Here is a 16,900-nt window from a genome sequence, read left to right as displayed (position 1 = left end):
ATACTACCCAGGTAAGGATACCATATATTCCCCAGGTAATAACTCCATATACTGCCCAGGTAATAACAACATATACTGCCCAGGTAATAACACCATATACTACCCAGGTAAGGACACCATATATTCCCCAGGTAATAACTCCATATACTGCCTGGGTAATAACTCCATATACTGCCCAGGTAATAACACCATATACTACCCAGGTAATAACACCGTATACTGCCCAGGTAATAACTCCATATACTGCCCAGGTAATAACTCCATATACTACCCAGGTAATAACTCCATATACTACCCAGGTAATAACACCATATACTACCCAGGTAATAACACCATATACTGCCCAGGTAATAACTCCATATACTACCCAGGTAATAACTCCATATACTACCCAGGTAATAACACCATATACTGCCCAGGTAATAACACCATATACTACCCAGGTAATAACACCATATACTGCCCAGGTAATAACTCCATATACTGCCCATGTAATAACACCATATACTGCCCAGGTAATAACTCCATATACTGCCCAGGTAATAACACCGTATACTGCCCAGGTAATAACACCATATAGTGCCCAGGTCATGACAGCGTATACTGCCCAGGTAAAAAAACCATATACTGCCCAGGTAATAACTCCATATACTGCCTAGGTAATAACACTATATACTGCCCAGGTAATAACTCCATATACTGCCCAGGTAATAATACCGTATACTGCCCAGGTAATAACTCCATATACTGCCCAGGTAATAACACCATATAGTGCCCAGGTAATAACTCCATATACTGCCCAGGTAATAACTCCATCTACTGCCTAGGTAATAACACCGTATACTGTCCAGGTAATAACTCTTATATTCTACCCAGGTAATAAACCCATATACTGCCCGGGTAATAACTCCATATACTGCCTTGGTAATAACACCATATACTGCCCAGGTCCTAACTCCATATACTGCCCAGGTAATAACACCATATACTGCCCAGGTACTAACTCCATATACTGCTCAGGTAATAACACCACATACTGCCAAGGTAATAACACCATATACTCCATATACTGCCCAGGTAATAACACCATATACTACCCAGGTAAGGATACCATATATTCCCCAGGTAATAACTCCATATACTGCCCAGGTAATAACACCATATACTACCCAGGTAAGGACACCATATATTCCCCAGGTAATAACTCCATATACTGCCCGGGTAATAACTCCATATACTGCCCAGGTAATAACACCATATACTACCCAGGTAATAACACCATATACTACCCAGGTAATAACACCATATACTGCCCAGGTAATAACTCCATATACTACCCAGGTAATAACTCCATATACTGCCCAGGTAATAACACCAAATACTACCCAGGTAAGGACACCATATATTCCCCAGGTAATAACTCCATATACTGCCCAGGTAATAACACCATATACTGCCCAGGTAATAACACCATATACTACCCAGGTAAGGACACCATATATTCCCCAGGTAATAACTCCATATACTGCCCGGGTAATAACTCCATATACTGCCCAGGTAATAACACCATATACTACCCAGGTAATAACACCATACACTACCCAGGTAATAACACCATATACTGCCCAGGTAATAACTCCATATACTACCCAGGTAATAACTCCATATACTGCCCAGGTAATAACACCATATACTACCCAGGTAAGGACACCATATATTCCCCAGGTAATAACTCCATATACTGCCCGGGTAATAACTTCATATACTGCCCAGGTAATAACTCCATATACTGCCCAGGTAATAACACCATATAGTGCCCAGGTCATGACACCGTATACTGCCCAGGTAATAAAACCATATACTGCCCAGGTAATAACTCCATATACTGCCTAGGTAATAACTCCATATACTGCCTAGGTAATAACACTATATACTGCCCAGGTAATAACTCCATATACTGCCCAGGTAATAATACCGTATACTGCCCAGGTAATAACTCCATATACTGCCCAGGTAATAACACCATATACTGCCCAGGTAATAATACCGTATACTGCCCAGGTCCTAACTCCATATACTGCCTGGGTAATAATACCATATACTGCACAGGTAATAACTCCATATACTGTCCAGGTAATAACACCGTATACTGCCCAGGTAACAACACCGTATACTGCCCAGGTAATAACACCGTATACTGCCCAGGTAATAACTCCATATACTGTCCAGGTAATAACACCATATACTGCCCAGGTAATAACACCGTATACTGCCCAGGTTATAACTCCATATGCTGTCCAGGTAATAACACCGTATACTGCCCAGGTAATAACACCGTATACTGCCCAGGTAATAACTCCGTATACTGCCCAGGTAATAACTCCATATACTGCCCATGTAATAACACCATATACTGCCCGGGTAATAACACCAAATACTGCCCAGGTAATAACTCCATATACTGCCCAGGTAATAACTCCATTTAATGCCCAGGTAATAACACCGTATACTGTCCAGGTAATAACTCCATATACTGCTCAGGTAATAACTCCATATACTGCCCAGGTAATAACTCCATATACTACCCAGGTAATAACTCCATATACTGCCCAGGTAATAACACCATATACTACCCAGGTAAGGACACCATATATTCCCCAGGTAATAACTCCATATACTGCCCGGGTAATAACTCCATATACTGCCCAGGTAATAACACCATATACTACCCAGTTAATAACACCCTATACTGCCCAGGTAATAACTCCATATACTACCCAGGTAATAACTCCATATACTACCCAGGTAATAACACCATATACTACCCAGGTAATAACTCCATATACTGCCCAGGTAAGGACACCATATATTCCCCAGGTAATAACTCCATATACTGCCCGGGTAATAACTTCAAATACTGCCCAGGTAATAACACCATATACTACCCAGGTAAGGACACCATATATTCCCCAGGTAATAACTCCATATACTGCCCATGTAATAACACCATATACTGCCCAGGTAATAACTCCATATACTGCCCAGGTAATAACACCATATACTACCCAGGTAAGGACACCATATATTCCCCAGGTAATAACACCATATACTGCCCATGTAATAACACCATATACTGCCCAGGTAATAACTCCATATACTGCCCAGGTAATAACACCATATAGTGCCAAGGTCATGACACCGTATACTGCCAAGGTAATAAAACCATATACTGCCCAGGTAATAACTCCATATACTGCCTAGGTATTAACACTATATACTGCCCAGGTAATAACTCCATATACTGCCCAGGTAATAATACCGTATACTGCCCAGGTAATAACTCCATATACTGCCCAGTTAATAACTCCATATACTGCCCGGGTAATAACTCCATATACTGCCTTGGTAATAACACCATATACTGCCCAGGTCCTAACTCATATACTGCCCAGGTAATAACACCATATACTGCCCAGGTACTAACTCCATATACTGCCCAGGTAATAACACCATATACTCCATATACTGCCCAGGTAATAACACCATATACTCCATATACTGCCCAGGTAATAACACCATATACTACCCAGGTAAGGATACCATATATTCCCCAGGTAATAACTCCATATACTGCCCGGGTAATAACACCATATACTGCCCAGGTAATAACACCATATACTACCCAGGTAAGGACACCATATATTCCCCAGGTAATAACTTCATATACTGCCCGGGTAATAACTCCATATACTGCCCAGGTAATAACACCATATACTGCCCAGGTAATAACTCCATATACTACCCAGGTAATAACTCCATACACTACCCAGGTAATAACACCATATACTCCCCAGGTAATAACACCATATAATACCCAGGTAAGGACACCATATATTCCCCAGGTAATAACTCCATATACTGCCCGGGTAATAACTTCATATACTGCCCAGGTAATAACACCATATACTGCCCAGGTAATAACTCCATATACTGCCCAGGTAATAACACCATATAGTGCCCAGGTCATGACACCGTATACTGCCCAGGTAATAAAACCATATACTGCCCAGGTAATAACTCCATATACTGCCTAGGTAATAACACTATATACTGCCCAGGTAATAACTCCATATACTGCCCAGGTAATAATACCGTATACTGCCCAGGTAATAACTCCTTATACTGCCCAGGTAATATCTCCATATACTGCCCAGGTAATAACTCCATGTACTGCCTAGGTAATAACACCGTATACTGCCCAGGTAATAACACCGTATACTGCCCAGGTAATAACACCGTATACTGTCCAGGTAATAACTCTATATACTACCCAGGTAATAAACTCATATACTGCCCAGGTAATAACTCCATATACTGCCCGGGTAATAACTCCATATACTGCCTTGGTAATAACACCATATACTGCCGAGGTCCTAACTCCATATACTGCCCAGGTAATAACTCCATATACTGCCCAGGTAATAACACCATATACTACCCAGGTAAAAAACCCATATACTGCCCAGTTAATAACTCCATATACTGCCCGGGTAATAACTCCATATACTGCCTTGGTAATAACACCATATACTGCCCAGGTCCTAACTCCATATACTGCCCAGGTAATAACTCCATATACTGCCCAGGTAATAACTCCATATACTGCCCAGGTAATAACACCATATACTGCCCAGGTACTAACTCCATATACTGTTCAGGTAATAACTCCATATACTGCCCAGGTAATAACACCATATACTGCCCAGGTAATAACTCCATATACTGCCCAGGTATTAACACCATATACTGCCCAGGTTAATAACTCCATATAGTGCCCAGGTAATAACTCCATATACTGCCCAGGTAATAACTCCATACACTGCCTAGGTAATAAACCCATATACTGCCCAGGTAATAACTCCATATACTGCCCAGGTAAAAACACCATATACTGCCCAGGTAATAACTCCATATACTGCCCAGGTAAATACCTCCATATATTGCCCAGGTAATAACTCCATATACTGTTCAGGTAATAACTCCATATACTGCCCAGGTAATAATACTGTATACTGCCCAGGTAATAACTCCATATACTGCCTAGGTAATAACTCCATATACTGCCCAGGTAATAACACCGTATACTGCCTAGGTAATAACTCCATATACTGCCCAGGTAATAACTCTATATACTGTCCAGGTAATAACACCATATACTGCCCAGATAATAACTCCATATACTGCCCAGGTAATAACTACATATGCTGCCCAGGTAATAAGTCCATATACTGCCCAGGTAATAACACTGTATACTGCCCAGGTAATAACACCGTATACTGCCCAGGTAATAACTCCGTATACTGCCCAGGTCATGACACCATATACTACCCAGGTAATAACTCCATATACTGCCCAGGTAATAACTCCATATGCTTTCCAGGTAATAACGCCATATACTGCCCATGTAATAACACCATATACTGCCCGGGTAATAACACCATATACTGCACAGGTAATAACTCCATATACTGTCCAGGTAATAACACCATATACTGCACAGGTAATAACACTGTATACTGCCCAGGTAATAACTCTGTATACTGCCCAGGTAATAACTCCATATACTGCCCAAGTAATAACTCCATATACTGTCCAGGTAATAACTCCATATACTGCCCAGGTAATAACACCGTATACTGCCCAGGTAATAACACCGTATACTGCCCAGGTAATAACTCCATATACTTCCCAGGTAATGACACCATATACTGCCCAGGTAATAACTCCATATGCTGTCCAGGTACTAACGCCATATATTGCACAGGTAATAACTCCATATACTGTCCAGGTAATAACACCATATACTGCCCAGGTAATAACTCCATATACTGCCCAGGTAATAACTCCATAAACTGCCCAGGTAATAACACCATATACTCCATATACTGCCCAGGTAATAACACCATATACTGCCCAGGTAATAACTCCATATACTGCCCAGGTGATAACTCCATAAACTGCCCAGGTAATAACTCCCTATACTGTTCAGGTAATAACTCCATATACTACCCAGGTAATAACTCCATATAGTGCCCAGGTGATAACTCCATATACTGCCCAGGTGATAACTCCATATACTGCCCAGGTAATAACTCCCTATACTGTTCAAGTAATAACTCCATATACTACCCAGGTAATAACTCCATATAGTGCCCAGGTGATAACTCCATATACTGCCCAGGTGATAACTCCATATACTGCCCAGGTAATAACTCCATATACTGCCCAGGTCGTAACACCGTATACTGCCCAGGTAATAAAACCATATACTGCCCAGGTAATAACTCCATATACTGCCCAGGTAATAACTCCATATACTGCCCAGGTAATAACTCCATATACTGCCCAGGTAATAAAACCATATACTGCCCAGGTGATAACTCCATATACTGCCCAGGTGATAACTCCATATACTGCCCAGGTGATAACTCCATACACTGCCCAGGTGATAACTCCATAGTTATGGACAGAGAGTATGGACATGGATTTGATGCTTCTCCTCTCACAGCGTCCTGGTAGGATGAGGCTCCCAGTACAGTGATGGGGGATATGGGGAGTAATATCACACACTCTGCCTATTGTACTGTCATTTAATAATAATACAGAGTAAGGCCAGGTTCACAATAAGTAAAAACAACGGCCGTGTTTCACAACAACGGCCACAGTTGTGCCGTTATACACTATATATACACACCACACATATTATCTTTCTTCCCTTGTACAGTATAATGTTATATCGGGACTCTGTCTCCTCCTGTACAGTATAATGTTATATCGGGACTCTGTCTCCCCCTGTACAGTATACTGTTATATCGGGACTCTAGTAACATAGTAACATAGTAAATAAGGTTGAAAGAAGACAAGAGTCCATCAGGTTCAACCTAGGAGAATCCTACTGTGTTGATCTAGGAAGGCGAAAAACCCCTATGGGGCAGAAGACAACCGCCCCACCACATGGAGAAACTCCCCCCCCTCCCCCCCCCCCGACTGCAATGGCAACCAGAACAATACCCGGATCAACGTATCACCAGAAATCTAATGCCCATAACTTGTTATATTATATTGTTCAAGAAAAGTATCAAGTCCTCCCTTGAACTTATTTAATGAATCGGCCATGACAACCTCATGTGGCAGAGAGTTCCACAGTCTTACCACTCGCACAGTAAAGAACCCGCGTCGATGCTGATGGTGAAATCTTCTTTCCTCTAGACGTAGAGGATGCCCCCTTGTCATTGTTACAGACCTAGGAGTAAAAAGACCACTACAAAGATCTCTGTACTGTCCATTCATATATTTGTACATTGTGATCAGATCGCCCCTAAGACGTCTTTTTTCTAGCGTAAATAACCCCAAGCTTGATAACCTGTCTTGGTCCTGTAACCCACCCATTCCCTTAATGACCTTTGTTGCCCTCCTCTGCACCCGCTCCAGTTCACCTATGTCCTTCTTATATACCGGTGCCCAAAACTGTACACAGTATTCCATATGTGGTCTGACCAGTGATTTATAAAGAGGCAAAACTATGTTCTCATCTTTAGCATCTCGGCCTCTTTTGATGCACCCCATTATTTTATTAGCCTTGGCAGCTGCTGCCTGGCACTGATCACTAAAGTTGAGTTTACTGTCCACCAATACCCCCAGGTCCTTTTCGGAAGTACTTTTACCCAGTGTTTTATTATTTAGCACATAACTGTACTTATTATTTCTATGGCCCAAATGCATAACCTTACATTTATCCACATTAAACTTCATTTGCCATTTCTCCGCCCAAGCCTCTAGCTTCTCCAAATCCCTCTGTAATATGATATTATCCTCCTCTGTACTGATTACTTTACCCAGTTTAGTATCATCTGCAAAAATGGAGATTCTACTCTGTAGCCCCTCTACAAGATCATTAATAAAAATATTAAAAAGAAGTGGACCCAACACTGACCCCTGTGGTACCCCACTAGTAACTAAAACCCAATCTGAATATTTTCCATCAATGACCAGCCTCTGTTTTCTATCACACAACCAGTTACTTACCCATTTGCATACGTTTTCCCCGAGTCCCAGCATCCTCATTTTGTAGACCAACCTTTCATGCGGCACAGTATCAAATGCCTTTGAAAAGTCCATATACACAACATCCACAGCCTCCCCCAGGTCCAGTCTATAACTTACCTCTTCATAGAAGCCGATCAGATTAGTCTGACAGGACCGATCCCTCATAAATCCATGCTGGTGCTGCGTCATAAGATTATTATCATTAAGATACTCTAGTATAGCATCTCTTACAATCCCCTCAAATACTTTACCTACTATAGATGTTAGACTTACGGGCCTGTAGTTTCCAGGATCACTCCTTGACCCCTTCTTGAATATCGGTACCACATTAGCTATGCGCCAGTCCTGTGGAACAATCCCTGTCGTAATAGAATCTTTAAATATTAGGAATAACGGTCTGTCCAACACAGTATTTAATTCTTGCAAAACTCTAGGATGGATACCTTCTGGGCCCGGTGACTTATGGATTTTAATGTTTTTAAGGCGTTTCCCCACTTCTTGTTGTGTTAGGCAGGTGAGATTTATGGGAGGATTAACATTATCCCTAGTCATGTCGTCTGTTATGGGATTCTCCTCTGTGAATACAGTAGAGAAGAATGTATTTAGTAGATTGGCCTTTTCCTCTTCCCCCTCCACCATTACACCCAGATTATTTTTGAGGGGACCAACATTTTCGGTTTTAAGTCTTTTGTTATTTATATAAGTGAAGAACATTTTGGGATTTGTTTTACTTTCTGTGGCTATCCTTCTTTCTGTTGCTATTTTTGCTTCTTTTATTTGCGTTTTACACATTCTATTCTTCAGTCTATAGTTGCTCAATGCTTCCCCACTACCTTCTTGTTTTAGTTGTCTGAATGCTTGTTTCTTATCATTTATTGCACCCCTTACAGCTGAAGTTAACCACATTGGATTTCTCTTATTTCTACTACGTTTATTCCCATATGGTATGTGTAGTTCACACGATTTACCCAGGATGCTCTTAAATATGTCCCATTTCTCTTGTGTACTTTTATTTCTGAAGGCAGTGTCCCAGTCTATGTTCCCGGAGTCCTCTCTTATATCTCAGGGCTGTGTCCCAGTCTATGTTCCCAAGGTCCTCTCTTAGTTTTTGGAAATTAGCCTTCCTGAAATTTTATGTTTTTGTAGCCCCTCTACTAATAATTTTATTGAAGGATAATTGAAAACTTACTATGTTATGGTCACTATTACCTAGGTGACCCCCCACCTCTATTTTTGATATTCTGTCGGGCCTATTGGTTAAGATCAGGTCCAGAAGGGCCCCCCCTCTTGTTGGTTCCTCTACTAGTTGGGAAAGGTAATTATCTTTTACTATTTCCAAAAACACGCTTCCCTTCCTGGAGCTGCAGGTTTCTGCTTTCCAGTTGATATTTGGGTAGTTAAAGTCCCCCATAATAATGACTTCCCCCTGCTTCGCTGCCGCATCTATTTGTCTTATAAGAAGATTTTCTGATTTTTCCACTATACTTGGAGGTTTATAACTCACTCCTATAAGAATTTTATTATTCTTCGTCCCTCCCCTTATTTCTACCCAAAGAGACTCCACATTATCATCACATATATCCTCCCGCAGAATAGGCTTAAGGCAGGATTTAACATATAGACAGACCCCTCCCCCTTTCTTATTTTTACGGTCATTTCTGAATAGACTATAACCCAGGATATTAACAGCCCAGTCATAACTCTCATCCAGCCATGTTTCGCTTATCCCCACTATATCATATTTCTCTTCAACCATTATGAGTTCTAATTCCTCAGCTTTATTAGTGAGGCTTCGAGCATTAGTATACATACATTTAATATATTTGTCCATATTCCCTTTCCTTTTATCACTCTGTCTCCTCCTGTACAGTATAATGTTATATCGGGATTCTGTCTCCTTCTGTACAGTATAATGTTATATCGGGATTCTGTCTCCTTCTGTACAGTATAATGTTATATCGGGACTCTGTCTCCTTCTGTACAGTATAATGTTATATCGGGATTCTGTCTCCTTCTGTACAGTATAATGTTATATCGGGACTCTGTCTCCTCCTGTACAGTATACTGTTATATCGGGACTCTGTCTCCCCCTGTACAATATGTTATATCGGGACTCTGTCTCCTCCTGTACAGTATAATGTTATATCGGGACTCTGTCTCCTCTGTACAGTATAATGTTATATCGGGATTCTGTCTCCTTCTGTACAGTATAATGTTATATCGGGACTCTGTCTCCTCCTGTACAGTATGTTATATCGGGACTCTGTCTCCTCCTGTACAGTATAATGTTATATCGGGACTCTGTCTCCTCCTGTACAGTATAATGTTATATCGGGACTCTGTCTCCTCTCTACAGTATAATGTTATATCGGGATTCTGTCTCCTTCTGTACAGTATAATGTTATATCGGGACTCTGTCTCCTCCTGTACAGTATACTGTTATATCGGGACTCTGTCTCCCCCTGTACAATATGTTATATCGGGACTCTGTCTCCTCCTGTACAGTATAATGTTATATCGGGACTCTGTCTCCCTCTGTACAGTATAATGTTATATCGGGACTCTGTCTCCTTCTGTACAGTATAATGTTATATCGGGGCTCTGTCTCCCCCTGTACAGTATAATGTTATATCGGGACTCTGTCTCCTCCTGTACAGTATAATGTTATATCGGGACTCTGTCTCCCCCTGTACAGTATAATGTTATATCGGGACTCTGTCTCCTCCTGTACAGTATAATGTTATATCGGGACTCTGTCTCCTCCTGTACAGTATAATGTTATATCGGGACTCTGTCTCCTCTGTACAGTATAATGTTATATCGGGACTCTGTCTCCTCTGTACAGTATAATGTTATATCGGGACTCTGTCTCCTCCTGTACAGTATAATGTTATATCGGGACTCTGTCTCCCTCTGTACAGTATAATGTTATATCGGGACTCTGTCTCCTCCTGTACAGTATAATGTTATATCGGGACTCTGTCTCCTCCTGTACAGTATAATGTTATATCGGGACTCTGTCTCCTCTGTACAGTATAATGTTATATCGGGACTCTGTCTCCTCTGTACAGTATAATGTTATATCGGGACTCTGTCTCCTCCTGTACAGTATAATGTTATATCGGGACTCTGTCTCCTCCTGTACAGTATAATGTTATATCGGGACTCTGTCTCCTCCTGTACAGTATAATGTTATATCGGGACTCTGTCTCCCTCTGTACAGTATAATGTTATATCGGGACTCTGTCTCCTCTGTACAGTATAATGTTATATCGGGACTCTGTCTCCTCCTGTACAGTATAATGTTATATCGGGACTCTGTCTCCTCCTGTACAGTATAATGTTATATCGGGACTCTGTCTCCCCCTGTACAGTATAATGTTATATCGGGACTCTGTCTCCTCCTGTACAGTATAATGTTATATCGGGACTCTGTCTCCTCTGTACAGTATAATGTTATATCGGGACTCTGTCTCCTCCTGTACAGTATAATGTTATATCGGGACTCTGTCTCCTCCTGTACAGTATACTGTTATATCGGGACTCTGTCTCCTCTGTACAGTATACTGTTATATCGGGACTCTGTCTCCCCCTGTACAGTATAATGTTATATCGGGACTCTGTCTCCTCCTGTACAGTATGTTATATCGGGACTCTGTCTCCCTCTGTACAGTATAATGTTATATCGGGACTCTGTCTCCTTCTGTACAGTATAATGTTATATCGGGGCTCTGTCTCCTCCTGTACAGTATAATGTTATATCGGGACTCTGTCTCCTCCTGTACGGTATAATGTTATATCGGGACTCTGTCTCCTCTGTACAGTATAATGTTATATCGGGACTCTGTCTCCTCCTGTACAGTATAATGTTATATCGGGACTCTGTCTCCTCTGTACAGTATAATGTTATATCGGGACTCTGTCTCCTCTGTACAGTATAATGTTATATCGGGACTCTGTCTCCTCCTGTACAGTATAATGTTATATCGGGACTCTGTCTCCCTCTGTACAGTATAATGTTATATCGGGACTCTGTCTCCTCCTGTACAGTATAATGTTATATCGGGACTCTGTCTCCTCCTGTACAGTATAATGTTATATCGGGACTCTGTCTCCTCTGTACAGTATAATGTTATATCGGGACTCTGTCTCCTCTGTACAGTATAATGTTATATCGGGACTCTGTCTCCTCCTGTACAGTATAATGTTATATCGGGACTCTGTCTCCCTCTGTACAGTATAATGTTATATCGGGACTCTGTCTCCCTCTGTACAGTATAATGTTATATCGGGACTCTGTCTCCCTCTGTACAGTATACTGTTATATCGGGACTCTGTCTCCTCCTGTACAGTATAATGTTATATCGGGACTCTGTCTCCTCCTGTACAGTATAATGTTATATCGGGACTCTGTCTCCCTCTGTACAGTATAATGTTATATCGGGACTCTGTCTCCTCTGTACAGTATAATGTTATATCGGGACTCTGTCTCCTCCTGTACAGTATAATGTTATATCGGGACTCTGTCTCCTCCTGTACAGTATAATGTTATATCGGGACTCTGTCTCCCCCTGTACAGTATAATGTTATATCGGGACTCTGTCTCCTCCTGTACAGTATAATGTTATATCGGGACTCTGTCTCCTCTGTACAGTATAATGTTATATCGGGACTCTGTCTCCTCCTGTACAGTATAATGTTATATCGGGACTCTGTCTCCTCCTGTACAGTATACTGTTATATCGGGACTCTGTCTCCTCTGTACAGTATACTGTTATATCGGGACTCTGTCTCCCCCTGTACAGTATAATGTTATATCGGGACTCTGTCTCCTCCTGTACAGTATAATGTTATATCGGGACTCTGTCTCCTCCTCTACAGTATAATGTTATATCGGGACTCTGTCTCCTCCTGTACAGTATACTGTTATATCGGGACTCTGTCTCCTCCTGTACAGTATGTTATATCGGGACTCTGTCTCCTCCTGTACAGTATAATGTTATATCGGGACTCTGTCTCCTCTGTACAGTATAATGTTATATCGGGACTCTGTCTCCTCTGTACAGTATGTTATATCGGGACTCTGTCTCCCCCTGTACAGTATAATGTTATATCGGGACTCTGTCTCCCTCTGTACAGTATAATGTTATATCGGGACTCTGTCTCCTCCTGTACAGTATAATGTTATATCGGGACTCTGTCTCCTCCTGTACAGTATAATGTTATATCGGGACTCTGTCTCCTCCTGTACAGTATAATGTTATATCGGGACTCTGTCTCCTCCTGTACAGTATAATGTTATATCGGGACTCTGTCTCCTCTGTACAGTATGTTATATCGGGACTCTGTCTCCTCCTGTACAGTATAATGTTATATCGGGACTCTGTCTCCCCCTGTACAGTATAATGTTATATCGGGACTCTGTCTCCTCCTGTACAGTATAATGTTATATCAGGACTCTGTCTCCCCCTGTACAGTATAATGTTATATCGGGACTCTGTCTCCTCTGTACAGTATAATGTTATATCGGGACTCTGTCTCCTCTGTACAGTATACTGTTATATCGGGACTCTGTCTCCTCCTGTACAGTATAATGTTATATCGGGACTCTGTCTCCTCCTGTACAGTATAATGTTATATCGGGACTCTGTCTCCCCCTGTACAGTATTATGTTATATCGGGACTCTGTCTCCTCTGTACAGTATAATGTTATATCGGGACTCTGTCTCCTCTGTACAGTATAATGTTATATCGGGACTCTGTCTCCCCCTGTACAGTATAATGTTATATCGGGACTCTGTCTCCCCCTGTACAGTATGTTATATCGGGACTCTGTCTCCTCCTGTACAGTATAATGTTATATCGGGACTCTGTCTCCTCTGTACAGTATAATGTTATATCGGGACTCTGTCTCCCCCTGTACAGTATAATGTTATATCGGGACTCTGTCTCCTTCTGTACAGTATACTGTTATATCGGGGCTCTGTCTCCCCCTGTACAGTATAATGTTATATCGGGACTCTGTCTCCTCCTGTACAGTATAATGTTATATCGGGACTCTGTCTCCTCCTGTACAGTATAATGTTATATCGGGACTCTGTCTCCTCCTGTACAGTATAATGTTATATCGGGACTCTGTCTCCTCCTGTACAGTATAATGTTATATCGGGACTCTGTCTCCTCCTGTACAGTATAATGTTATATCGGGACTCTGTCTCCTCCTGTACAGTATAATGTTATATCGGGACTCTGTCTCCTCCTGTACAGTATAATGTTATATCGGGACTCTGTCTCCTCCTGTACAGTATAATGTTATATCGGGACTCTGTCTCCTCCTGTACAGTATAATGTTATATCGGGACTCTGTCTCCTCTGTACAGTATAATGTTATATCGGGACTCTGTCTCCTCCTGTACAGTATAATGTTATATCGGGACTCTGTCTCCTCCTGTACAGTATAATGTTATATCGGGACTCTGTCTCCTCCTGTACAGTATAATGTTATATCGGGACTCTGTCTCCTCCTGTACAGTATAATGTTATATCGGGACTCTGTCTCCCCCTGTACAGTATAATGTTATATCGGGACTCTGTCTTCTCTTGTACAGTATAATGTTATATCGGGACTCTGTCTCCTCATGTACAGTATAATGTTATATCGGGACTCTGTCTCCTCCTGTACAGTATAATGTTATATCGGGACTCTGTCTCCTCCTGTACAGTATAATGTTATATCGGGACTCTGTCTCCTCTGTACAGTATAATGTTATATCGGGACTCTGTCTCCTCCTGTACAGTATAATGTTATATCGGGACTCTGTCTCCTCCTGTACAGTATAATGTTATATCGGGACTCTGTCTCCCCCTGTACAGTATGTTATATCGGGACTCTGTCTCCTCCTGTACAGTATAATGTTATATCGGGACTCTGTCTCCTCTGTACAGTATAATGTTATATCGGGACTCTGTCTCCCCCTGTACAGTATAATGTTATATCGGGACTCTGTCTTCCCCTGTACAGTATAATGTTATATCGGGACTCTGTCTCCTCCTGTACAGTATAATGTTATATCAGGACTCTGTCTCCCCCTGTACAGTATAATGTTATATCGGGACTCTGTCTCCTCCTGTACAGTATAATGTTATATCGGGACTCTGTCTCCCCCTGTACAGTATAATGTTATATCGGGACTCTGTCTCCTCTGTACAGTATAATGTTATATCGGGACTCTGTCTCCCCCTGTACAGTATAATGTTATATCGGGACTCTGTCTCCTCTGTACAGTATAATGTTATATCGGGACTCTGTCTCCTCCTGTACAGTATACTGTTATATCGGGACTCTGTCTCCTCCTGTACAGTATAATGTTATATCGGGACTCTGTCTCCCTCTGTACAGTATACTGTTATATCGGGACTCTGTCTCCTCTGTACAGTATAATGTTATATCGGGATTCTGTCTCCTCTGTACAGTATAATGTTATATCGGGACTCTGTCTCCTCTGTACAGTATAATGTTATATCGGGACTCTGTCTCCCTCTGTACAGTATACTGTTATATCGGGACTCTGTCTCCTCCTGTACAGTATAATGTTATATCGGGACTCTGTCTCCTCCTGTACAGTATAATGTTATATCGGGACTCTGTCTCCTCCTGTACAGTATAATGTTATATCGGGACTCTGTCTCCTCTGTACAGTATAATGTTATATCGGGACTCTGTCTCCTCCTGTACAGTATAATGTTATATCGGGACTCTGTCTCCTCCTGTACAGTATAATGTTATATCGGGACTCTGTCTTCCCCTGTACAGTATAATGTTATATCGGGACTCTGTCTTCTCTTGTACAGTATAATGTTATATCGGGACTCTGTCTCCTCCTGTACAGTATAATGTTATATCGGGACTCTGTCTCCTCCTGTACAGTATTATGTTATATCGGGACTCTGTCTCCTCTGTACAGTATACTGTTATATCGGGACTCTGTCTCCTCCTGTACAGTATAATGTTATATCGGGACTCTGTCTCCTCCTGTACAGTATTATGTTATATCGGGACTCTGTCTCCTCTGTACAGTATACTGTTATATCGGGACTCTGTCTCCTCTGTACAGTATAATGTTATATCGGGACTCTGTCTCCTCCTGTACAGTATAATGTTATATCAGGACTCTGTCTCCCCCTGTACAGTATAATGTTATATCGGGACTCTGTCTCCTCCTGTACAGTATAATGTTATATCGGGACTCTGTCTCCTCCTGTACAGTATAATGTTATATCGGGACTCTGTCTCCTCCTGTACAGTATAATGTTATATCGGGGCTCTGTCTCCCCCTGTACAGTATAATGTTATATCGGGACTCTGTCTCCTCCTGTACAGTATAATGTTATATCGGGACTCTGTCTCCTCTGTACAGTATAATGTTATATCGGGACTCTGTCTCCTCCTGTACGGTATAATGTTATATCGGGACTCTGTCTCCTCTGTACAGTATGTTATATCGGGACTCTGTCTCCTCCTGTACAGTATAATGTTATATCGGGACTCTGTCTCCCCCTGTACAGTATAATGTTATATCGGGACTCTGTCTCCTCCTGTACAGTATAATGTTATATCGGGACTCTGTCTCCTCTGTACAGTATAATGTTATATCGGGACTCTGTCTCCTCCTGTACAGTATAATGTTATATCGGGACACTGTCTCCTCCTGTACAGTATAATGTTATATCGGGACTCTGTCTCCTCTGTACAGTATGTTATATCGGGACTCTGTCTCCTCCTGTACAGTATAAT

Source organism: Dendropsophus ebraccatus, chromosome 5 (genome assembly GCF_027789765.1).
Source record: "Dendropsophus ebraccatus isolate aDenEbr1 chromosome 5, aDenEbr1.pat, whole genome shotgun sequence".
NCBI lineage: Eukaryota > Metazoa > Chordata > Amphibia > Anura > Hylidae > Dendropsophus > Dendropsophus ebraccatus.
Note: the sequence above shows the minus strand (reverse complement) of the source record.